This window comes from Antechinus flavipes, chromosome X, assembly GCF_016432865.1.
Source record: "Antechinus flavipes isolate AdamAnt ecotype Samford, QLD, Australia chromosome X, AdamAnt_v2, whole genome shotgun sequence".
Taxonomy (NCBI): domain Eukaryota; kingdom Metazoa; phylum Chordata; class Mammalia; order Dasyuromorphia; family Dasyuridae; genus Antechinus; species Antechinus flavipes.
This window is the reverse complement of record NC_067404.1, coordinates 28,622,976-28,650,747: the sequence shown is the minus strand read 5'-3', so window position 1 is coordinate 28,650,747 and position 27,772 is coordinate 28,622,976.

The window sequence follows — 27,772 nt, the reverse complement described above, 5'->3', positions numbered from 1 at the left end:
GAACTACATTATTGATTCATTTACTAAAACAAAAAACATTTATTGAATACTTGGATAAGGGACTGCGCGAAGTGCTAAAATACAAAGATAAAAGCAACCAGTTCCAATCTACTAAAGGAAGGGGGATAGGTGTTGGAAAAGACATACAAAATATGCAGAGCAAGTGGCAAAAGTTGGGGAATAAGGATGGGACAAAGAAAAGGCTAGCATACTAAAAGAAGGAATACCTGAAATGTGGCAGTTAAGGAATGAGAACATTCTAAGCAGAGAGAACCTCATGTCCAAAGCAGGGAAGTCCAAGACTAGGGAATGCTGGAGTTAGTTAATTTAGGATCAAGATTCTTTTATTTATGTATATATATATATATATATATATATATATATATATATATATATATATATATATATATATATATGGATAGAGAAGGTAGAGCCAAGATGGAAGAGAAGAACAAGTAGCTAAACTTTTCCCAAAATTCTCTTCACTTTTTAAAAATGCCTCAAATTAAATGCCCACAAAATTCATGGATAACACATTTTTCCAGCCCAAGACAACTTAGGAGATAAGAAGGGGAACTCTGTAACACTGAGTTGGGTTGATCTAGAGCCTATGTGGCAGCAAAACCAGCTGTGAGTCTTGGAAAAAGCAATAGCAACAGCTTGGTAGCTTTCATGCTAATAAGGGGACCTGCCAATTGGTCAGAAAGAGATCATTAAGGACCTAATATGCTAGCAAAGGATTAAAGCCAGGGCTCCATTTGGCCACCACATTGTTTATACTCAATTCCAGGTTATAGTTACAGGATGGAGAGGAATGTTTCTGGTACAGGGACAAAAGCCCTGAGGAAAAGAATCGCTCCCTTATCCCAAAGATAGCAAGGGTCCTGAGGAACAATGTCATTTGTGGCTGCAAGGAATCACAGGCTCTTCCTATATAAGGAATAGAGTACAGACTTGGAGACTAGTGGACACATCTCTCCCTGGATCACATTACCTTGGAAGTACCAAAAACAACCAAACCTATACCGTTAGTTCTGAAATAGCAGTGTGAAAAAGCCTGAAGCTTAAGAACATTACACCCTTCCAAGTCCCCAACAATTCAGGAAAAGAACCCAACTTTAACAAGAAGTTCAAAGCCATGAAATCAGTTAGAAAATGAGTAATAAACAAAAAAACCCCCAAAAATAACCCTACCATATATTGAATGTTATTATTCTCACACACATAAGGACACAAACTCAGAAGAAAACAATGTCAAAAAAGCCACAAGCAAAAGCTTAAAGGGGAAAAAAAGTGAATCAAACATAAATCCAACCAAAATTCCTAGAAGAGTTTACTAAAATTTTGGGAGGGAGGGGGCAGAAAGGAGAGGTATTCAATATGAAAAGCACACGTGTTATGCAAAACTTAAGAAATGATTTTCAAAATCAAATAGTAGTTTTTTAAAAAGTAAGTATTGAAATGGGACTGAAGAGAGTTATGAAAAATCAATTAATAGTTCAGTAAAAGACACAAAAATACTGAAGAAAATAAAACTATAGGAAGAACCAAGATGGCAGAGAAAAGTGATGAAATTGCCTGAGCTCTCCCCATTTTCCCTTGGAAACTATGCTGAATCAAGACTTTAAATATATCCTGGAATGAGAGAACCCACAAAATGATGGAGCAAAACAATTTTCTAACTTATGATAACTTAGAAAAACTTCAGGAAAGGTTTGTCTCACTTGAGTAAAAGAAAAGCCCAGCCTAGCCCAAGTGTAATTCAAGAAATCTAGCAGGATCTTAGTCAAGCACTGATCAGCAACTGAGACTCTTTGTTCCTGGCTCAGCAGGCCATCTCTGAGGCCTTCAGCTCCAGCAGAAAAGACAAACCATTGCACAACTGGAATGAGTAGGTCAGGCAAAATCAGCACAGTTAGAACCTCTGACCCAAGTGTGGAAAACCAGTGGCAAGGTTTCTATTCTCCAGAAAGAGAAGCATATCACAATGTCCCATACACCCTAGAAGCAAAATTCAACTTTTGAAAATGAAGGAAAAAACAAAAAGAGCTCTGATAACAGAAAGCCACTATGGTGGTAGGGAAGATCAGGACACAAACACACACAAAAAAAAAAAAAAAAAGGGCAGCAATGGAAAAATGCCTGCATTGTTGGTCTCCAATACAAAAGGCTCTCCTAGAAGAGACTATTAAAAACCTTAAAAGAGAGCTAGAAGAGTAATGGGGAAAGGAAAGAGAAGCTATGCAAGAGAGCAACAACTTCCTAAAATGTGACTTGGAAAAGATAAAAAACTCCCAAGAAGTGCAGGGAAACAGAATTTGCGAATTGGAAAAAGAAAATAATTCACTAAAAAAAAAAAATTAGTGAAATGGAAAAAAATTCCATAGAGCAAAACAACTCAATTGGACATATACAAAAATAAGTAAAAAAAAAAGCTAATGAAGAAAATAACTCACTAAAAATCAGAACTGAACAAATAGAAATGACTGATTCATTGAGACATCAAGAATCAGTCAAGCAAAACCAAAAAAATGAAAGATTGGAAAAAAAATGTCAAATATTTACTTGGAAAAACAACAGACCTGGAAAATAGATCTAGGAGAGATAACCTGAGGATCATCGGATTACCAGAAAATTATGATGAAAAAAAGAGCCTAGATACTATTTTACAGGAAATCATCAAAGAGAACTGCCCAGAAGTAATAGAACTGGAAGGGAAAATAGGCATTGAAAGAATTCATCGAACACCTTCTGAAAAAGACCCTAAAATAAAGACTCTGAGGAACATTGTGGCCAAACTTCAGAATTTTCAGACTAAAGAAAAAATTTTACAAGCAGCCAGGAAAAAACAGTTCAAATACCTAGATGCCACAATAAGGGTCATGCAAGATCTGGCTGCCTCAACATTAAAGGATCGAAGGGCCTGGAATCAGATATTCCAAAAGGCAAAAGAGCTTGGAAGGCAGCCAAGAATAAACTACCCAGCTAAGCTGAGTATTTTTTTCCCATGGAAGAAGATGGACATTTAATGAAATAGAGGAATTCCATCTGTTTCTAAGGAAAAAACCAGACTTAAACAAAAAATTTGATCTCCAACAACAGGAATCAAGAGAAGTAGAAAAAGGAGAAACTAGACAACATAGTAAAGTAAGAGAATACAGTTCAACCCAACTCCTCCTACAACTACTTCAACAAAGGTGAGAAATTGAAGGATACACTGCAAGACTCAAGTGTTTCATTCAAGTCCTCTATCTTCAGAGTCGATGTTCTTTTCACTTGCCATTGTACTTCCCATGGTCAGGCACACTGTAACATGCCCTTGACTCCTGTGCCTCCAAATCCTGTATTTGGAGTGACCAAATAAATGTCTCCTCCCCAACCCACTCACAAAAAAAAAAAAAAAAAAAAAAAAAAAAAAAAAAAAAAAAAACTTAAAAGGTAAAACAAGGATTGTAAAAGATTTATTATAGTGCAGTGAAAATGGGAGGGGGATAAGCATTGTTTCAACCTAAACCTCATTGTATCTGGCTCAAAAGAGGGAAGAACATATATACTTCCCTGAGCATAGCGATTAATTTGAAGTAGGAATGGAAACGGGAGAAATGGGAATAATTAAAGAAGGGAAGGCAGACTGAGAAAGTGGAAGTCAGAACCAAAATACTGGGAAGAAGGAAAATAGTGAGAGAAAATAATAAATGAGGGAAAATAAGATGGAAGAAATTAATAAAGTAAAAACTGTGTGAATGGGATGAACACTCCCATAATACAGAAGCAGATAGCAGAGTGGATTAAAAACCAAAATCCTACAGTATGTTGTTTATTAAGAAATACAATAGAAGCAGAGAGATACATGCAAAAAAAAAAAAAAAAGGTAAAAGGCCAGACCAGAATATATTATTCTTCAGCTAAAGTTTAAAAAAAAAGCAGGGGTGGCAATTCTGATCTCAGACAAAGTAAAAGCAAAAATAGACCTAATTAAGAGAGATAAATAAGGCAATTACATCTTGCTAAAGAGTACAATAGATAATAAAGTAATATCACTACAAAACATCTATGTACCAAATGATATAGCATCCAAATTCTTAGAAGAGAAGTTGAGTTACAAGAAGAAACAAAACTATGCTAGAATAAGACTTCAACTTCCCTTTCTCAGAAATAGGTAATTATACCACAACATAAATGAAAAAAGTTGAGGTGAAAACAATTTTAGAAAAGTTACGTGTTAGAGACCTCTGAAGAAAACTGAATGGCAGTAGAAAAGAATATAATTTTTTACTATATATACTTTTTATTGTACATAGCACCTACACAAAAATTGACCATATATTAGGGCAGTGGTTCTCAAACTTTTGTTTTCAGTATCTTTATCCTATTAAAAATTATGGAGGATCTCTCCAAAGCGGTTTTGTTTATCTAGGTTATATTTATAGACATTTACCATACTGGAAATAAAAACTATTTTTGAATTTGTAGACCCTCTAAAAGGGTTTCAGAGATCCCCAGGATTCTCTAGACCATACTTTGAGAACCACTATATTAGGGTATAAAAATATCACAATAAAATATAGGAAGCTAAACATATTAAATGCATCATTGTCAGATCATGATGTAATAAAAATTACATGTAATAAAGTGCCATGGAAAAACAGATCAAAAATTAACTGTAAACTAAATAATATAATTTTAAAGAATGAGTAGGTTAAAGAATAAATCATAGAAACAATCAATTTTATATGAAAATCACAATAGTGAGACAACATACTAAATCTTATGGGATGCAACCAAAGCAGTGGAAATTTGTATATCTCTAAATTCTTACATATGAATGGTGTAAGAGGAGATCAATGAATTGGGCATGCAACTAAAAAAACTAGAACAACTTAAAAACCTCCAGTTAAATACCTAATTATAAATTCTGAAAATAAAAGAAAAGATAAATAAAATTGAAAGGAAGAAAACTATTGAACTAACAAAACAAAGAGTTTATTTTATTAAAAAAAACAGTAAAAAAGATAAACTTTTGATTAATTTCACTAAAAAAAAGGAAAGAAAACCAAATTATCAATATGAAAAAGGTTAACTAAAAGAAATTAGAAGCCATTTTGCCCAACTTTATGCCAATAAACCTGACAATCTATTTAAATGAATATTTACAAAAATATAAATTGCCCAAATAATAGAAGAGGAAATAAAATACTTAATAACTACATTTTAGGAAAAGAAATTGAACAAGCCATCATTGAATTCCCTAAAAAAAAAAATCGTCATGGGCAGACAGATTTACAAGTAAATTTTTCCAAATATTTAAAGAACAATTAATTCTAATACTATTTGGGGAAAGAGGCAAATGAGGAATCCTGCCAAATTCCTTTTATGACACAAATATGAAGTTGATACCTAAACCAGGAAGAACCAAAACAGAGAAAGAACATTATAGAACAATTTTCCTAATAAATATTGGTGCAAAAATTTTCCCTAAAATATTAGCAGTCATTATAGCAATTTATCACCAGAATAATACACTATGACCAAGTGGGCCTTATACCAAGAATGCAGGACTGATTCATATCAGTATAGCTGACCATATCAATAACAAAACCAACAGAAATAATATAATTAACTCAACAGATGCAGAAAAAGCTTTTGACAAAAATAGCTTTCATTTCTATTAAAAACATTAGAGAACATAGGAATAAATAGTTTTCTTTCAAACGATAAGCATCTATCGAAAACCTTCATCAACCATTATATATAAGGGTGATAAGCTAGAAGCATTTCAAATAAGGGGTAAAAAAAAAAGGATGCCCGTTATCACCAGCATTATTTAATATTGTACTAGTAACGTTAGCTTTAGCAATAAAAGAAGAAAAAGGAATCTGACGAGGTAATGAGGAAACAAAACTATCACTCTTTGTAGATGATATGAGGATATACCATGAAAATCCTAGAGCATCAAATAAAAAAAAAAACTACTTGGAAAAAATGAAGAAGTTTGGGGTATAAAATAAACACAGAAATAATTGGCATGTCTGTATATTACCAATAAGGCCTAACAGCAAGAGAGTGAAAGAGAAATCTCATTTAAAATAATTGTAGACAATATAAAATGTTTGGGAGTGTATCTACAAACCCAGGAACTATATGAACACAATTACAAAACACTTCTTCACACAAATAAAGACAGATCAAAGCAATAGAAAAATTATCAATTGTTCATGGGTAGGTTAAGCTAATATATTAAAAATGACAATTCTAACTAAATTAATCTACTTATTCAGTGCCATACCAATAAAACTGCCAAAATAAATTTTATAGCACTAGAAAAAATAACAAAATTCACCTTAATGAAGTAAAGGTCAAGAATACCCAGGAAATTTATGAGAAAAAATACAAAGGAAGGTAACCTAGTCATACCAACCTAAAACTGTATTATAAAGCACTCATCAAAAAGCTTTTGGTACTGGCTAAGAAACAGAATGGTGGATCAATGGAATAGGTTAGGTACACAAGGTACAGTGATCAATATCTCTAGTAACCTAAAGTTTGATAAATCCAAACACTCCAATTTCTGAGATAAAAATTCCCAATTTGATGAAAACTTCTGGGAAAACTGGAAAATAATATGGCAGAAAGCAGACACAGTCGAGCTTCTCAAACCTTTTATCAAGTTAAGGTCAAAACAGGTATAAAATAGACACAAAAGGTTTTACTATAAGTGAATTAGAAAAGCAAGGCATAGTTTACCTATCAGATCTTTGGAGAAAGGGAGAATTTATGGCCAAACAAATAATAGAGAACATTATGAAATGCAAATTTTTGTTTGCATTAAATTAAAAAGTTTTTGCACAAACAAAACCAGTGAAGCCAAAAGTTACAACACAAGTTTTACACAGTCAGTGTTTCTAATAAAGATTTCATTTCTAAAACATATAGAAAAACCGATCAAATTTATAAGACTATAGTCATTCCCCAATTGGTCAAAGGATATGAACAGGCAATTTTCAGATGAAGAAATTAAAGTTATATTTAATTATTACATGAATTACACATTATATATTTACAATGAAATTATAATTATTACATGAAAGAAATGCTCTAAATCATTATCGATCACAGAAATGCAAATTAAAACAACTCTGAGGTTCTACCTCATACTGACTGGCTATGATGACCGGGGAAAAAATGAAAAATGTTGGAGAGGTTATAGGAAAACTGGGACACTAATGCGTTGCTGGTAGAGTTATGAACTGATCCAACTATTTTGTAGAGCAATTTGAAACTATGCTTAAAAGGCTATACTGTAACTGTGCATACTCCCTAACCCAGCAGTGCCTCTAGTGGGTCTGTATCCCAAAGATATCATAAGAGGAAAAAGAACCCACAAGTACAAAAATATTTGTAGTAGCTCTTTTGAGCTCACAAGGAATTGGAAACTTAAGTGGAGATCCATCAATTGGGAAATGATTGAATCCATAATGACATATGGATATGATGAAATATTATTGTTCTATAAGAAACGAAGAAGGGGAGAATTCTGGGAAAGTGACAGAGTAGGTTGATAAATTACAAGCTCTTTCAATTTCCCCCACAAATAAAAAGAAATTAACTCTCAGGATAAATATAGGCTGGTAAAAAATCAAGAATTGGGGAGAATGGGAGTTCTCCTGATACAACCTGAGAAGATAGGAAGAAAGACCATGGGCTGGGGATTAATCTGTCTGAAGTGCAAACAACTCCTGGCTAGCTCCACAGAAATATCAAGAGCAGACAAGACTCCTGGGGCAAGCTAGATATGGCTGGAGTCTCAGAAAGAATTACAGAGACTTAAGCCTCCAGAACTGTTTGTTGAATTGGGATCTGAGTCTGGAAGGAATGAGTGAACCTCGGGTGACTAGGAATTCCAGGCTCAGCTGTACTGCTGAGACAAGGCCCTAGGCCAAAAAGAATCAGCATCTGGTGAATGCAAAGGCAGCAGGACAGGGATGCTGCTGGCTGTGGGCACTTGCAGGAAAGTGGAGCTCTTGGTTTGGGGTTCCTAGTCAGAGGTGAGACCTGAAGGAAAGCTTCAGGCACCATCCCCTCACCTCACAATTAGAGGTACTTACACCTCTTACTATATTATAAAAAGTACACCTCTTATTAAAAACAATGAACCAGCAAAGAAGAACGAACCCCACTACTGAAACATATTATGGGAATAGGGAAAACTGGGATTCATCTTTGGAGGAGGACACAAGTAAAAAATAAAAAAGCTTCTATCCCAAAGAGTAATGTGAAATGGCTCCCCGCCCAAAGAGAATTTATAGAAAAACTTAAAAAAGGAATTTTAAAATCAAACACTGAAGAAAAATTAAAAAATAAATAAATAAAAACCATGTTTAAAAAAAATCAAGAAGATTATGAAAAAAAAAAGTTAACCAATTAGAAAAGGAGATACAGAGTCTCAAAGATAAAAATAATTGTTTGAAAATTAGAATTGGGGAAGGGAAAGCCAGTGAAGCTATGAGAGATCAAGAAATAACAAAAGAGATTATAAGGAATGAGAAAATAGAAAAGAATGTGAAATATCTCTTAAGAAAAATGACAGATTTGGAGAACACGTCAAAAAGAGAAAATATAAGAATGACTGGACTGCCAGAAAGTTGTGACCAAAAGTTAGGACACATTAATGCAGAAAATAATCCAATAAAATATTCCGGAGTGATAGAATATGAGAGGAAAATAGAAACAGAAAAAATCTACCAATCACAATTTCAAAGAACTCCTTTGTGGAAAACACAGAGATATTATTGCCAAATTTCAAAACCCCTAGATCAAAGAAAAAAATTTGTAAGAAACAAGAAAAAAAAAAAAAACACAATCCAAATAAACTGGAGCTCCAATTGGAATTGGAGCAGCCAAATAAAACACAGCAGGTCCTGGAATCACATCTAGTAGCAATCAAAAGAACTAGGCCTATAACCAAAAATATCATATTCAGCAAAATTATCTATAATTTTGAAAGAGAAAAAATGGACCTTCAAGGAACTTGCAGATTTTCAGGACTTTCTATCAACAAAACTTGCATTTAACAAAAAATTTAACATATAAGAGCCAATGAGCCAGTATCAAAGATCAATTTTAAGGAAGTCAACATGGGCAAACTCTTTCAACATGGGCAGACTGTTTATGGTTTTTTTTTTTTAAACATAGAAAATGCATAGTACATGTTTAAAATTCACATCAACTATAGGGTACCTCAAAAGAAAGATCGATACAGTTAAGGTAAAAATAGCAATCATGTTATACAAATGAGGAGCAGAGAAAGAACAGACACAGAGGCATTAAGAGGGAGGGCTCGTAGTTCTGAAAATCTACTCATATCAGAAATGGGTTCAATAGGCAATACACAGGTGTGGCTGACATCATGGGGCATACTCGTTATCTAGTTCCTGGGCGGATATGGCCAATTTCCTGGGACACACATTATCTTGTCTCAGGAATTTAGGACGTATTGTTTGTTCACAATAAGGTTTTAGCTAACCGTATCAGAGTTTACACACAGGTAGAGTCACGTTCTTCTTGGCTCTTTGTTTCCTGTCTCCAACACAAAGGAGTGAGAAAAAAATTTACATTCAAAATCTAACAAAATGTTTAAAATTATTTTTACATGTAATTGGGAAAATATCATTAAATGAAGAAACAAAAGAATTTCTTGTCCAAGCCAAAGTAAAAATTCAAGTTTCTTGAATTTAAACAAGAGGGGGAAAAAAAGACAACACCACAAGAAACAGGATTAGACAAATGGAACAAAAGTTACAAAAGTTGACTGAACAATTTTTTTAAAAATTGAATTGGGCAAATGGAAGATAAATACTCCATGAAATGCCAAAAAACAACAACACTAAAACAAAACCAAAAGATGAAATAATATGGAAGAAAAGTGAAATTTTCATTGGAAAAACAAGTGATCTGGAAAAATAGATCAAGCCATGATTTAAGAAATATTGGTCTACTTAAAAACAATTATCAAAGAAAGAAGTTAGGGGGCTAGAGACAAAATGGTGGAGTAAAGACAGGGACTTGCCATACCTCTTCACCAAACCCCTCCAAATGATGCCAGATAAATTTTTAGAATATCACAAACATGCAAAAAGATGAAATGGAGTGATTATCCAGCTAAAGACTGGGAGGTCATCAGGTTTGTCTCTCTAGTTTCTTGGGAAACCAGCAAACCTGGAGTAGGTTGTGGCAGTGGTAGCTTCTGGAGGCAGCTTTCAGAGGCCTGAGCCCACAGGATGTCACTTTACTGGCACTGAGGAAGGATGTTAAAGTGACAATAGAGCAGAAACCCTCCTCACAGTTCCAGGTCAGAAAAGAGTGTTTGTAATAAGGTCCCTCCCTAGAAGGATCTCTGAAAGCAGCTGCACAAACTCCCTGAAACTTGGGACATTATACCCACCATCATGCAAACGGAACTCTATTTTAACAAAGAGTTAAAAGCTAAACAACAGGCTGAGAAAATGAGTAAGCAACAGAAAGATTCTGACCACAGAAACTTACTATGGTGCAAGGAATATCAAAATATACACTCATATCCAAAACCTTAAAAAAAAAAAAGAATTGGTTTCATGACACTGAAGAGCCCAAAAAGGATTCTGAAAATTGAGTAAGAGAGGTTTAAAAAAATTGGTAAGAGCAATCAGTGATACAAAAGGCAATACAAAAAGCTAATGAGGAGAAGAATGCTTTAAAAATCAAAATTGCCCAAATGAGAAGGAGGTACAAAAGCATACAAAGGAAAATAATTCCTTAAAAATTAGAATTGAGCAAAAGGAAGCTAACAACTTTACAAGAAACCAAGAAACAATAAAAACAAAAGCAAAAGAATCAACAAATAGAAAACAATGTGAAATGTCATTGCAAAGAGTTTGAATGTGATGTTTTGAGAAATTATCAAGAAAAATTATACTAATACCTTACAGCTAGAGGATATAATACAAATTGAAATAATCCACTAATTGCCTCCTGAAAGAGATCCCAAAATGAAAATTCCAGGAAATATACCAAATTTTAGAACTTTCAGATCAAACAGAAAACTTCTAGAAAGAAACCATTCAAATATCATAGAGTCAGAGTCTGAATCATATAAGATTTAGCAGCTACCATGTAAAAGAAATGCAGGGTATGGGATATATTTCAGAATGACAACCAAGAATAACTTATCCAGCATAACTGAGTATAGGCCTTCACGTGAAAAAAAAGGACAATTAATGAAAGAAAAAATGTTCAAAAGGAAACTGAATGCCCATCAGTTGGGGAATGGCTGAATATTTATTATGGTATATGAAAGGTTATAGTAGAGGAATGGAATGGGATATTATTGTTGTATAAGAAACAGCAGGATGATTTCAGAAAAGCCTGGAGAGGTCTTGATGAACATGAATTGATGCTAAATGAAATGAGTAGAACCAAAACAACACTGTACAGAGCAACAACAATATTATACAATGATCAATTCTGACAGCTGTGGCTCTTTTCAATAATGAGGTGATTCAGAACAATTCCAGTGGTCTTGTGATGGAGAGACCCATTTGTAACCAGAAGGGAGCAGAGCCACAGGGGAGGAGAAAACAGTAATTATTACTATGAATGGGATGAATTCACTCATAAACACTCTCTCTCTCTCTCTCTCTCTCTCTCTCTCTCTCTCTCTTTCTCACACACACACACACACACACACACACGAAAAAGATACACAGAGTTAAAATAATCAGAAGAAACATAATTTATTATGCTTTAGTTGAAGTAAAAAAACAAAAAAGCAAGGATAACAATCATAACTTAGACAAACTAATAGTAAAAAATAAACCTAGTTAAAAGGGTTAATCAAGGAAACTACATCTTATTAAAATACAACATAGATACTGAAGTATCAGTAGTAAGCATACAAGCACCATGGTACTGCATCCAAATTCTTAAAGAAATAGTTACATGAGAAAATATAACACTATACTAATGGGGGACCTCAACTTTCTTTTCTCAGAACTAAATAAATCTCACCAAATAGTAATAAGAAAGTAGTTAAGGAGGTGAACAAAATTTTTTAAGAGTGTGATATGAGAGACCTCTGGGGGGAAAACTAAACAGGAATAAAAATAAGTATATCTTTTTCTCAACTGTTTATAGCAACTTTAAAATAACAGACCTTATTTGAGACGGCAAAATGTCACACACAAATTCAGAAAAGCAGAACTATTAAGTTAGTTTTTAGACCACAATGTGATAAAAATTACATTCAATAAAGAGTCATGAAAGCATAAATCAATTTAGCTGGAAGCCAATCTAATCCAAAGAAATAATAGGTATGGGGGGATCATGAGGAGATGGCAGAGTAAACCTAAACTCTCAGATTTCCTTCACAAACCAAACAAAATTGTTCCTCAGGGCTAATGCTGACAAAGACAAGTTGGGGAAAAATCATAGAATAATTTCCTTAATGAATGTTGATGCAAAATTTTGAGATGAAAATGCAAGGATATTACAGCTGTTGAGGTCTAGATTTGGGGTACCTAAATGAAATTAGGGTTTAGTTGAGGTTTAGTGGCAGGTTTAGGGTACAGGGAGTCAAGCAAAGATCCCCTGCAACCCCCTTGGATTCGGCACAAGGATACGGCGGTAAATGGGGTCTAGTAGCTGTGCGAGTTCCCAATAAAAGCATTTATTGACCTGGAGAGCTAGATTGATAAAAGAGGTTTATTATTGGGTTTGGAAGTAAGGAGATAGGTGAAGATAGAGATAAGGAGGGCACTGGACAGAGGGTCCTCACATGGCTAGCATGTTTGGAATCTCTACAAAGAGGGGTTCCCAGCATGGCCTTTTTATAATAGGAGACTTAGCTCGAGGGACTTTTGGGTGTAGCCCCAAAGTTGGTTCAGATCTGGGTGGGGCTGGGACAGGTCCGGATCTTCTATTGGAATTCAAAGGGACTAGGATTTGTGAATCAAAGGGTAATTACATTCAATAGGAGGGGAAGGGAATCTAGAAACTAATCTTTCCCACATCATTCCCCCCTCAAGCAGTTGGAACTTAAATTCATTTAAGGAAAAAGACATGGGGCAAAGTCTCTTATTGAGACAGAATTGAAGATTTTCTCCTTCCAGGATTTTCCAAGTTTGGGGGTCCCCTCTTGATCCCCCCTCAAGCAGTCACCTCCAAAGGCATGTGGGGAAAAGGGGTACCAATCTTCTCTTAACTGCTTCGAGCTGGCAAGGGTCATAGAGATTTGGGGGTTCATGGCAGGAGGTGAGGCATGAGGTATGGGGTTTGGGGATGGCAGCAGGGCATCTAAGGAGTGTGTATCCCAGTCAGTCATTCCCAATCAGTCGTCCCATGTTCTCCAGGCTGAAAGGCAGTTGAGAGTCCAAAGATCGAAGCCCAGATCTTGGGAGCAAGTTTAAATCGGGGTATCATCTAGGGTGGAGATGGTGACAGCAGGAAATGCATCAGGTCCCTTCTGTGGGCTGCCTGTAAAAATGCTGATGGCCCATCTAACAAGGAGAAGTAGGAGAAAATGCTGGGAGCAAAAGATTATTGTCTACAGTAAAAAGTGTTAAATAGCCCCGAGTTTAGCCCCTTCACTCTTAATTTCCAGGAAAGCTAATTTCTCCTGGTGTTGGTTCAGGGTGTAGACTAAGAAGTCAGGGGAAACTGTAGGCCTATATATCTAATCAAGATAAGAATGCGATTTAAGCTCTTAGAAATCTTTTAACTGTGCTGCCTTCCTTTAAAAAGAGTTGGTTCCTCAATAAGCAAAGATCCTGAGCCTTCCCCTCACTTTCCCCACTCTTATGGGGGAGGGGTGGAAGGGGTCAGAGGAAGTGCAAAGTATCTCAGCATTGCCAAGCCAGTTTACAGGCCCCTCCCTGAGGTGTTGGGACTATCCTGGGATAAAAAAGGAAACAGGGCCACACCCCAATTCCCTACTGGGGAGCAGGACACTGGGGGTCAATTCAGCCCCTGTGGTGTGCCGCAGTTTCTCCATTGTTCCTCCTCGAACTCAGGACAGAGACTACAGTCTCCTCAGACAGTTTCCAGGGCACCTATAGGACTAAGTCTGGGAGAGATTTGTATTAAAAGGCACTTCTGCTCCAAATGTTTTTTCAGGAGGCAGAAGTTGCCCTGAGAAGAAAAGAGCTGAGAGTCTCAGGTTAGAGTTAAAGGGAAACCAACAGCTGTTAGCAGCAGAGTGGAAGAAACATTGAGGTTTGGACCCCGAAAAAGTTGAGAGTGGGTAGGTCCTGGGTTTCACTAGGCTGGGTATGTTTTGGCTCACCGTTTTTACCTGAGGGCCTAAGTGTTAATCAGTCCCAGGATTAGAAAGAAAAAAGCATTTTAAAGGATGGACTTGTCCAGAGAGATTGGAATTCAGCTAATCTATTCAGAGTTCAGGTGTTGAGATTGAGGCATTTTTTTGAAGCCCAGAGTTTGTCTCTGCATTAAGACAGCTTAAAATCTCTATAGGGATGGGGAAGAAAGCTAATTCATGGCAAAACCAGAAAACTTTCCCATTCTATAACGTAACCTTCCTAGACATCTCTAGAAGGTGTCACAAAGGCCATTTGCCAAAAAAAACAGGATTTCGTACTCACAGTGTCCTATGAGCGACGAATCCCCCTGAAGACTCCGGGAGTTTGTCAGCAAGTTCAAATTAGCCCGAGCATTTGAGCCGCCCCCATTATAGAAGCATGATGTGGTGGATTTGCCTCAGTGGAAACCTCCTAAGAGGGCCACCAACATTGAGGGCAAAGTAGCAAAGGAGAGATGTGGTAGGAGTGGGTGTGTTCTCCTTTCAATAGCTCCTCTTTTAACTCTAGATAGTATGCATATTCTATAGCCCTGGGCTCCTTGAGCAGCAAGTCAGGGGCCTAGCCCTGCCTTCTATCAACATAACAGGGTAAAAGACTCTAGGCCTAAGCCTAATCAGGGTCATGAGATTCCCAGCTTTCTCAAAAGACAAGGTGAGAGTGGCCCCAAATACCTGGGCTAAGTAAACCTTTAGAAAAAGAGTGGGAAACCTGAGGTAAGTTTTTTTCTAGGGGGTCAGGAGTGGGGGAAGGGTGGCCATGTGGAATCCTCTCCTCCCCTCACCCCTCTTAAGTATGTTCCTGCCGCTTTTTTTTCTTATCTGATTGCGGTAGTGCAGCAAACTGTGATTTTTAAGGACATGCTTACTTTTAGGTTAAATGATTGAATATTTTTTTTTTTGATAGATAAAAGGTTTCTTGGTTGAGGAATATGGTCATAAATGTGATCCATACTTTGGTCCTAGTAGTTCTAAAAGTTTTAATTGCTATGTTAGAAACCTTCTTGAATGGCTGTTGACTGATCAGGGTGATAGTTGCTGAAGGTTGGAGAGACTTTAACAATTCCTTAAAATAAGACAATGTAGTTTGTTGTATAAAATCATCCATTCATTAAAAGATTTCTCTGTAGAATGCAATGCTATTTGATAATAGTTTATACACAGTACAATTTCTTTCAAAATAGGAGTCAGTCCTTTCAAACCCTGGTATTGTTTTATCAAATAATTTTATGTAATATTTTCATTATTGTTATATGTCAGGAATAGGGAGGTCCTAGGAGAGGGAGAAAGATGGGGGGATGGCCAGTCAGATACAACATTAATCAATTAAGTTTGCCATCTTATGTGGTCATGGTTCATGGTATTCCAAAAGATTTACAACAGTAACATCAAATACCAGTGATCACAGATCACCATAACATTTAATAATAATAGTGAAAAAGTTTGAAATACTGCAAGAACCAGCAAAATTTGACATAGAGACATGATATGAGCATATGCTGTGGAAAATGGTACTGATCGATTTGCTCAATGCAAGGTCATAAATCTTCGATTTGTTTTTTTTTTTAATATAATTTCTACAAACTACAATAAAGCAATGCGATAAAATGAAATGTGCTTGTATTAAAAAGCATTAATCTTTCCCAAAAAAGCATTAATCTTGGAAACAATCTTATACTGACAAGAAATAGTGATAGGATCAGTGGATTATGTGCAAAATACACAAGAATAAAGGACCACACTAATCTAGCGCTTGAAAAACCCAAAGATTCAAGATTCACTATTTGACAAAAATTGCTGAGTAAACTGGAAAGCAAAAACTAAGCACAGACCAATATCTCACAGGGTGTGCCAAAATAAGGTCAAAATGGATAAATGATTTCAACATAAAAAGTGATAACATAAATTAGGGGAACATGGGAGAATTACTCGTCAGATCTGTGGATAAGGAAAGAGTTTATAGGATCACAGGAAGTCAAACAGATAATTCTTATTACATGAAAATAAAAAGGTTTTGTAAAAAAACAAAACTAATGTAGCCACAGTTAGAAGAAAAGCAGGAAACAAAAAGAATTTTTATAGTAAATTTGTCTGATAAAAGCCTCATTTCTCATATACACATGAACTGAAACAAATTTGTAAAAATAAAGGATATATGTGTCAACTAGGTGACATAGTGCATAGAGCATAGTACAGGAGTCAGAGGACCTGAGTCCAAATCCAGCCTCAGACAATTGACACTAAGAAGCTGTATGACCCTGGGCAAGTTACTTAATCCTGATTGCCTTGTCAAAAAAGGGGCATTTCCCAATTGATAAATGGTCAAAGGATATGAACAGGAAGTTTTCAGAAAAAGAAAAGAAAGCCATCAAAACTCAAAAGAAAAAAAATGTTCGAAATCACCACTGATTAGAGAAATGCAAATTAAGAGTATTCTGAGGTACAATCCCACACCTAATAAGACTAGCTAACATAAAGCTGTGAACTAGTCCAAACATTCTGGAAAACAATTTGGAATTATGCCCAAAGGTATGGTTTTAAAACATTGCGCATATCATTTGACCCAGAAACACCCCTTCAAAAAGAATAGTATCTATATGTACTAAAATATTTATAGTACTTCTTTTTTGCAGAGGAAAAAAATTAGAAATTGAGAGAATGTCCTTCAATTGGGGAATGGGTGAATAAGTTGCGGTATATGATTGTGATGGAATACTACTGTACTGTAAGATATTGTGGCAACTAGGTGACATAGTGCATAGAGCATGGTACATACAGGAGTCAGAGGACCTGAGTCCAAATCCAGCCTCAGACAATTTTCACTAAGAAGCTGTACTTACTGTAGAGCTGTACCATACATCAGTACAGTAAGACGAGGTAGGGGTGTTTTCTGAAAAATCTGAGAAGACTTATATGTACTGATGCAAAGTAAAGTGAGCAGAACTAGGAAACTATTGTACATTATAACAGCAATAATGTGAAAGACTTAGCTATTCTGATCAATACAATGATCCAAGATAATGCCATAGGATTCATGACAAAAAAATATATATATATTTACCTCCAGAGAAAGAACTGATGAACTCTGAGTGCAGATTTAAAAAACAAACTTTTTCGCATTCTTTATCTTTCTTGATTTTTATTGTTTTGTTTTTATAACATGGCTAATATGAAAATGTTTTGCATGATTTCACAATTATAACTGTGATCATATTGCTCACCTCATTGGTTTAGGGAAGATAGGAAAAGAGAGAATTTGGAACTCGAAGTAGAATATTAAAAATAAATTATGTTTTTAATTTTAAAAAAATTCCAGAGATATTTGCATTTTATTATCTATATAATAGATATAATAAAGGAAGGTATTGAATCTTAATCAGAGGAGTGACAGTCAAATCTGTGCTTTAGAAATATCAGTTTAGGGGGCTGCTGGCAGACATATTAGAAAAAATAGGAGATTATAACTAAAACAGGATAAACAATCAAAAAGCTATTGTAATGGAGCCAATAGCAGGGCTTGAATCAGAATGGCCATTATTTGAATAGAGAATAGGAGATAAATATCAGAAGTATTGGGAGGTAGGATTACCAAGAATTAGCAATTTATTATATAATAAGGCTGAAAACCAATGTAGAATGAAGTATGACCTTTTAAAGAACAGTTCCAAATTAATAAATTCCCCCTTCACATGTATCGTGAGCATGGTGATGAACAGAATATCTGAAATCAGTTTAGGGGATATAGGCTCACCATTACAAAGATAACCACAGTTATAAAGAATTTTCTAACTCTAGCTCACTTCTCTAGGGCAACAGACTTAAAACTGAAACCAAATTAAAGGCAGTTTAAGTGCTGGTTAGAAGCACTTTCAAGGTCTTGCTATTCACTTCATGAAAAGTCCAGAACAGGTTATAGATGGATACACTGCAGTGCTTTTAATCAAGAGTGTGACACATAGTATCTGTAGGTTATGGTCATATGTGTGTGTGTGTGTGTGCTTAACATTTCCTTCGGTGAGGAAGAGTATGAGAATTATGTGTTTGGAGGAAAAGATTTTTTTTTTCTTAGCAAAAGGCTAAGTGCTAAGTGTCACTAAATTCTTTAGCCATATACACCATACCAAAGAAACAGTATCTTCTCTATGAGACAGTTAACTAACATCTGTGGAACTCCTCCTAAGTGCCTTCATAGATTAAATATAGTGAAGTGGGTGAGTTCTTGGAAACTCTTCAATGTTCTATAACTTTTCTTTTGTAACCATAAAGTGATTGGAGGAAGAGAAATACTGAAAGAAATACTCAGTGCTTTCAGTGCCACCCAGAAAAAGAAAGAAATGACAACAAATAGAGCACAAAATGGAGTTAGTTATGTCCTTCCTCAAATCTACTTCTTACAGTACAATATTAGCCCAGATCATTTGCCTAGCTGAGTGTGTAGCATATAGCTCTCAGCAGTATAACATCTGATCCATAGTTCTTGCTGTCAGAGAGATTTTCTAGCAGTAATACTCCAGCAGATAATACTATAATGAACAGTAACTGATATTCACAAGATTAGGGTAGGAGAGGGCAGATCAGAAATCATAAGACAAGCAGAAACAACTTAAGAAATGGGTAAGGATGTGACGCTGTACACAACGCACAAGCAAGCATCCCTACATTACCAGAAAGCATCAGGTTCTTGAATGGAGATGGTAAAGTATTCTTTATTTACCCACACACACTGGCCACAGATAGAAGTTGTAAGGAGGTACTTTTACCATCCAGTGGACATAAGGAGATCTCAAAAAAGCAGTTCTGAGTAGGTAATGCTCCACAGCACCACAAATGTCAATTAATTTTTCTGTAGAGAAGTCCCAGGATCCTTATCACAAAAGGATAACAATTCTCTTCTACATCCATGTGCTTTCTTGAATAGGGATTCTATCCTTTTATTGTTGTCTTCTATTAGAGGTTGGATTTTAACATTTCTTAGGGAAGGTATGCATCCTTGTCAGGTAAGATTCAACTGAGGTTAATTTAAGAATGCTATAGGAGACACTTGCCCAGGCTGAATGGGGGAAGGGAGGGAAGGGCAGTGGGCATGAGGAAAATAACTGGACAAAGTATAGTAATACTTCTCCAAAAACTAGGCAATTGCAGCAGTGAATGAATTACCTGACAATTCCCTAAAGAACTAGCTAATATATGTCTGAAGTACAGCTTGATTTTAAAAGGGCTTCAAGTATGTAATTGGTGGGAGGGAATAGATAAGGGTTAAACTCTTACACTTGAAGGAAGTAGGATGGGATCTCCAAATTTCTCTAAGTTCTTATAGGACTCCAAACTACAGTCTGAAGTCAATCTATTCAGAAAGTCTTTGACCCCAAAATTGGAAAAAAAAAAAGAGCTAAGTGGTTATCTTGACTTCTGCCTCAGGTACCCATCAATCAATCAATAAACATTTATTAAGCATCTATTACATACCAGGTGCTGAGTTAAATGCTGGGGACACAAAAAGAGGCCAAAAACAAAAAACAAAAAACAAAAACCCAGGGCCTCAAGGAGTTTACTGTCTAATGAGGGAGGAAACATGAAAATGAATTTATCCAAAGCAAGCTCTATAAAGGATAAATAATTAACAGAGAAAAGGCACTAAAATTAAGAACAGTTGAGGAAATAGAATTTTAGTTGGGACTTAAAGAAAGTCAGGAAGCTCAGTAGTGTGCTGGAGAAGGGAAAACATATTAAGCATAGGGGACAGTCAGATCAAAACCCAAAGTCAAGACAAAGTGTACAGTCAGGGGACCAGTCAGTGGATCAAAGAGTATGTTTGGAGAGTAAGGTGTAAAAAGTCTGGAAAGGCAAGTGATGCACAGTGGATTGGAGCCCTTGCTGCAGAACAGTGGAGGATCGAGCCAGAACAGCCAAAACTGGGTTGAACTGGGCATTTAGTTAATTTGGGCATTAGTATTCCCCATTAACAGGAGTAAGACCGCAGAGCAGGAAAGGGAATAGCAGAGTTGGTCAGTGACTATCTGAAAGATAGGAACAAAACTGTTGCTGAGACTCTCAGAGAATCCCTCCTACCTTGTATTTTCCTAAAAGACTGAGATATACATTCCTTTTATCTAATGGAAAACCTGATGGAGGGGAAGGAAGCTAGTCCCCTTCTCCATCTTTTGGTAGCATACAGTAGCTGCTTTCAAAACTTCTACTTCTGTTTCAGCAATTATTGTTAGTGTTTTTTTATTATGAATATGATTATTAGCAGCAGCAGTATTTCTCAGCATTTGTAAAACAATGAATTAAAATCTGGATGATCATTAGAAACTGTCAATTCTGCTTACTTCGATACTAGTAGTAAGACTGGGAATGGAGGTAGGACAAAATATTTAAAATATTGAAATTTTTACTAATTATTTTAGATTTGTCAATATAAGCTGGCTGGAGACAAGTCACACACCTATATAATTAAGATTTAAATGTACTGAAGAGGAAAAAATTATTATTTGGGGCCAGATTCCTGTTCTAAGAAGCCAGCAGACAAAGTATGAGTAAGCTTTCTTTCACTTTTAAAGTGCCAGCTGCCATTCTTAGTAGGCTGGGTTTTGAAAAGAAAACCATATGACAGTTAATAGTCAAGTTCACCTCTGAACAAAGGAGAGAAAGGGAGCAAGACTTACAGACACGTGCAATGACTCTGTTGGCTCAGTGGGTGGCAGCACTACTAGCTGCTTATAATTTAAGATCTCAGTTGAAATCTGAAGGATCATAATTCAGCTTACCCTTTAAGGACTCACCTGAGTGTGTGCTCTCGTTCTCAGGTAAGCCTGCTTTACTTGTTGAAAAAGATGAGTTCGTTTGCAATGCCCTATGATTCTGCAAAAATCCACTAGAAACCAGGTTCTTAATCTGTGGGTGGAGACCCCACGTGGAATCTCAAAACTGAATATGGGGGTTGCAAAGGTTTACTATCAGTAAATTCTTGATTTATGTGCCTATTTTATATATCAAGGGTCGAGTAAAAATTTCTTGGATGAAAGGAGTCATCTAAGAAAAATGTTTAAGGTGCCCTAGACTAAAGAAACTAGGATGTCTTATGTACTGTAGGAATTCTCAGTTCTGTCTATGGATTGGCAGGAGATCCACTAGGGAAACGTATGGGTTGTCCCTCATTGCAATACTTGCAGTAATTTTCACTCAGGACAATTTGTTTTTTTCCCTTGGAGATGATAGAAGGAAGAAAATGAGCACTAAGTACCTATGTACCAGGCACTATGCTAAGCTCTTTATAAATATTATCTCACTTGATTATTTCTTTTGGAAGCAGCTAGGTGGCATTATCCTCCCCTGAGGACAAGGAAGTGACTAGATGTTGGATTGTCTCACAGTACATAATGTATAAAACACAAGCAAAAGAAAAAAATGTCAAAATTACAACAGTTCTGTGTGGTTTGCAAAGAACTCCAAGGAAGAGAAGTGTTAGAGTGATTGAGGAAAAAAAATGGAGCTTCTTCTTAGCTGTATGAATTGAAGACTGCAATCAAAACCGCATTCTTTTTAGGGCAGTCATTCAGACAAAAGCTTCTATTTTATTTAGGGAAGTGAAAGAAAAGGAGGACAGTGATCAGACTCTGCTCCAGGTCATTCCTCTTGTGGGTCTCAAGGCCCAAAAAGATAGGAATAATGCAACATTTAATTCTCAAAGAAAGTAGCAGAAAGAGAAGAACAAAGTTCTCCTCAAAGAAGAGAAAAGTTCAGTCTTGAAATTAGACTGTCTTTTGTATCCCCAGTACTTAGCTCAGGCCTAACACAGAGTTGGCATTCAATAAATGGTTTATTGATTGATTGAATGATTGATAGACAATGCCTCAGAACTGCACAGAATATGACCCTAATATAAAGTTCAACATCAGAAAATAAACTGGAAGAATTAGGAGACAAAAATCAATCTTACTACAAAGAGTTAAAGTGTTGACAAGGAAACCCAAGACATAAACTGAGAAGAAAAAATGCATCTAAAAACCGCTACAGGCACAGACTCAGAGAAAAACCCAGTGGGCACAAATTCAACTAGAATCTTGGAAGTAATGATACAAGATCTCAAAATTATTTTTAAGACCAAGCAAGAGTATTAGAGAAAAAATGCAGGAAAAGTTGAAAACTAAACCAAAACAGTTTTTGAAAGAGAACTAACATGTTGATACAAGATGTGTAAAATCTTGCCCAAGAAAAAAGAATTTCCTAAAAATTATAGTTGATTATTTTTTTAAATGACCTAGGAAACATTAAGGAGAAATAGTTTAAGAAGCATGACTTGAAAACCCTGACCAAAAAACAGAGATGAGACATTGTACTTCAAAATATCATTTAAAAAAACTGCCCAAATCTCTTATAACAAGAGAGCACACAGAAATAGAAAGAATCCATGAAACCTGAAGGAATATTAGACCCAAAATCCAGAGGAGGAAGGAAAAGAAACAAAGGATAGAAAAAATTTTGTCACATAAATTAGGATAAACAACATGAAAGGGAATGTGTGTGGGGAAAACCAAGTAACACATGAGTCTTGCTCTCTCCTCCAGCTAGAAACTCTAGCTAAATAACTGAACTTATTGTAACTGCATTATTGTAATGTTGTAACTGAAATTATTAAAAATGGTCCCATACTGAAACTGACATTGGCAGCATTTAGTTTATCAATTGCTATTGCTACATATGGAACACTATGCTGAATTATATATTCATTTTTCTTGTCCTTCCTATTCTGGCTTGACAGAGATTAGCTAACATAAATTTCATTAAAGATCTTGCTTTGATGACTGACATTATTGAGAAAGAATTTTTATTATTTTCAACTGTGTTGCAATCAAGGTCAACTAACATTCAGAAAGTATGAAAATTTCTATCAACTATACCATAAAAGCAAGGAAAATGTAAAGATTCATAGAAAGTACAAATCTCGAGTTGAAAATTTGATTATCAGATAAGCTTTAAGACATTCCATTTATTATGGATGCCTATTAATATAATTATTCATATATTGATTATAATTATTATTAATAATTATTACAATAAGTGAAGTATCTGAGCCCCAAAACTTCTAATTAACCAACCTTACCACCTCGTCTCAAGAGTTGATGAGTAACATTTATTGAAACAAGTGAAAAGGCTAGATTACCCTACCTTGAGCCTTTCCTGTCTACCTCCAGGACATCAACTATGCTAAAAAAACTTAAAAGCACTTAAAACAGAACTTGTTTCCCAAGCATTTTCCCCAGCTAATCCTGGCAGCCATGAGAAGCAGGAGGAAAAACACCTCTGAAACTGTAAGAAAGCATATCAGGATTGAAGCTCCTTTCCTGACTTTGATGGATGGTGTTCTCCACATAAATGCCTTATTTTACAGGAATTATTGTGAAATCCAGAGCTTGGATATTGATAGACTGAAAAAAGACACCGGTCTTCCACCAATCATTAGTGTGAATTTACTGACACCAGGGAACATTCCCGTGTATTCCCTCAAGGCTAAAGTCTCCTGCCACAGGCCAGTTTTTCTTCTAACCAGAGGAGACCAATGAGTCAAGTCAAGAGAACCAATACTTTTACATGGGACATCATTAAGCCTCTTCCAGGCCAAGAAAGCTTCTACACTTCAGACAACTTTTCTCACCACCCTGATTTCCACACTTTTTGTGTGCTGCCCCTGTACAAACTGGAAATAAGAATGTTTCCAACTGACCCGAAAATGACTTTAGCACTTATATAGTCTGTGCTTTTCATTTGGAATGGAATAATCTTGACACCCGGAAGGAAAAAAAAGACTGCACGAGGTCACACAAGGTAAGATCCAAACCCAGGTGATTCTTTCTTACCACTCTCCCAAGTTGTTAATTACAATGCAAACTTCCCAACTATGCAGGACTCCGGCCTTGTCATTAGTCCTTCAATCGTCCTGCAAAACCTTTCATGAAGACCCTGTTTTTCCACTTGGCAATGCAGCTCAACTCTCCCAAACATAATGTCTCCTCCAATCAGAATGTGAACTCTTTGAGAGCAGAAATTAGCTCACTTGTCATTCCTATTGTTTAATACACTGTTTGGAATGGAGTAAGCCTTTAATAAATACTTTCTCATATCATTATAATGTTGTCTTGTAATTGTTTTAAAGTGACCCATGATCTCCACTCAGGAACTCTCCAAACTCAGGGTTTCTGGATGTCATAGACACCTAGATTCTAACTCCTGCTTGCCTCTCCAGTACCACCTACAGAAGTCACACAACCAAGACAGATATGGATGGATGACTTGTGAATGAATATATTTCTTCATTCAAACATGAGACAATGATATATACCCTGACTAAAGGAAATTGAGGCATCCTTGAAAAGCCTGTAGGGAAAAAAAAAGTGAGCAGAGACTTTCAACAATGTCTCAAGGACAATCCTGACAAGGATTGGAAAAAAGGACAATTGATTCCTTGTGTGGTTTATCCTGTGTGGCTGTTTTGACATTTGATCCCATGACAAGCGGAGAGAGAGAGACACACACACACACACACACACACACACACACACAGAGGGGGTTGGTGGGAAGGAGGGAAAGGAGAGAGTGTGATTAGTGTGAGAGTGTGTTTATTACCTCACTAAATAAATAGATCCTTTCAGTAAATATGAGACTTCAATGTGCTGGAACCACATTTTTTTTTTTAATTTTAGATTTTTGTGGAATAAATTTACCATGCATAATTTTCATTTTTCTTGGCACTTTAACTCTCAGCCCATTTCTGTCCTTTGTTTTGACTGGTGCCCTTTCAGTCTTTGTACTTTTTTACTATGAACACTTAGTAAAAGGCACCACATAGTCACCTAACTGCCAAGCTTTGACTCAAAGATATCTGAACACATTCTTTTCCTGTGCAGCCTGAATACTCTAAATTTTTTAAAAACCTTGTCCTGAATAGGCTATTTAAAATTCTCTTTGAAAAAGAAAAAGGATTTTTTATATTTGAAAATACTTCTCTCTGGTCATAAAATCTGATACCAATTCTGAAGATTCTAATCATCTATGTTGTTATTCCATGTATATTCTCTCATATATGTGTGTGTGTGTGTGTATACACACACACACACACAAAATATGTATAGTTTACATGTTATGTACAATAATATCATATCTATATGTAGCTATTATTATCTCTATTGTTATGTTTATTAGAGGCGGCTTCTTCCTGACCTCAGGAAAACCCAAGTTCAAATCCAGTCTTAGATACTTACTAGCTATGTGACCCTGGACAAGTCACTTAGCTTGCCTGTCTCAGGTTTCTCAACTGTAAAATGGATAACATAATAGCATCCATCGCTCAAGGTTGTTGTGAGGATCAAATAAGGATAACATGTAAAATACTTAATACAATGCCTAGCACATACTAGGTGTTTGATAAATTCTCGTTTACTTCTCTTATTCTTTATTGCAATTTTCCTTCTTCCAATTCTAGACATTCTTGGCTACGTTTCTTGATGTGCAATGTACACTTGATTCTAATCCTATTCTACATTACCATATGTTAGCAAGCTATTTTTCTGAGAACCTGAAGAAAGAGAGACCATTGCCTTCCCCCAGTCTCCTACTATTTGTCAGGCAACACTACTTTTTCATGAAATCACACAGCATCATAGGCTAGGCTACTCTCTGTCTCATCTTCTTCTACTCTTAGAAATGCCTTCGGAGGAATATTTACAGTGAGGACAAACCAAATCCTATTATAAGCCATTATACAGTAATGATCAAGTTTGCTTACACTAGCCTTTTACATTTAGAAAGTCAAACTAAGCATTCTTGACCTTCAGTGAATTAAATAAAAACTGGACTTTAGCACTGCTATACAATTTTGCTATTTTCCTAAGATCGCCTTTGAAATGTTTTACATATTTCAACAAAAAGATTCTGAGAGCATTTGCAGATGAATTTAATGAGCCCATGAGGGAACATTTTCAACTGGTATTGTATGCAATAAATAAAGCTCAATACTGACTTTTCAAATGAAGTCTAAAATTTCTAAATTAATCAGAAGACTTTTAGAAAATATTAAAAAATGACAAGGAGAGTTGATTAAGCTAAAGTTAAAAAGTTAGTTTCATTTTAACAATATCTCCAGAATCAAATCTGTTTGCTTATAAACTTATATTTCAGATAATGTAACTTGAGAAAGAAATCTTAAGGCTTAGATACATTGTATATTTGCATATACATAACAGCTGTGTCACTTAAGGACTCTATATTTCTCTGAATGTAGGTGTGTAATTCATGTTAATGTTACAGAGAGCCTTGAAAGTCTAAAATCCTCCCACATGGCTGCCTTATTTGTCAATGATGGGCAAAAGATGAGGAATGACCAAGAGTAACAGAATTCTTCAAGTATGAAATAAGCTAAAATTCACTTCAAGGGTTTTCAGGAGACTTGCTTGAAGTCATAATTTTAAAAATTGTAAGGGATCTCAGCTATCACATAATCCAATATATATGCCAAAAAAGTGAAAACTCACCCTACAACGAGGAGCTCTCAAAGAACAGACATTCACCATCCATTTCATGGAAGCCCACTTTCTACTTCTTGGCCTAGCCCATTTTACTTTGGGATAATTTGGTGTTAACAGTTTTTCCTCACATCAAACCTAAATTTGTCTCTTATTGCTCACAGCTTGGCAGTCTGATCCCCAACAGAAAAGTCTAATCCCTCTTTCTTATGACAACGCTTCAAATGCTTGAAGAAAGCTCTCATTTACCTCCCGCAAACTCAAACAGCCTTCTCTTTACCAAGCTAAAGTGCCTTGGCTGAGTCAGCCAATCTTAATATGGCAAAGATATCTTGACATGGTCTCTTTTCTCTTTGTGATAGACATAGCAGAACCTGGCCTTAAGACACTCTTCTGGTCTATAGTCATAATGTGATAATACTACTGGATTATGGAATCAAGCAAAGCCTACGGAGTTGGTTGCTGCCTAAGAGAACAACTAAATTTGGAGATATATATCAGGAGTTTTATATCATATGATGCACAAAATGGAAAACTAGACATTTTCTCCAATCCACACCACCTCTCAAGCCCCTTAAAATATGAATTTTGTTTAAGAAATAGAGCATTTTCAGCTGTTTCCATGGCCCAAGACATTGAATAAATTAACAAGAGAGAAGGCTAATCCCTAAACACCAATATATTTGCTGCACACCCCTTCCCTCATAATTCATCATATGACAATACTGGTCATGCCAACCCATGGGCTTTATGAAAGATGCAGTTCCTTCAACACTCCCACCCCATTCCTCCATGTGCTATGGAAAGCCTAAAGACTTCTCAGGAGACAGTTTGCTCTAAGTAGGACAACAACCTGGCAGCACACAGTACAACAGTACTAAGCAAGAGAACTGAGAAATACAGGGGACTC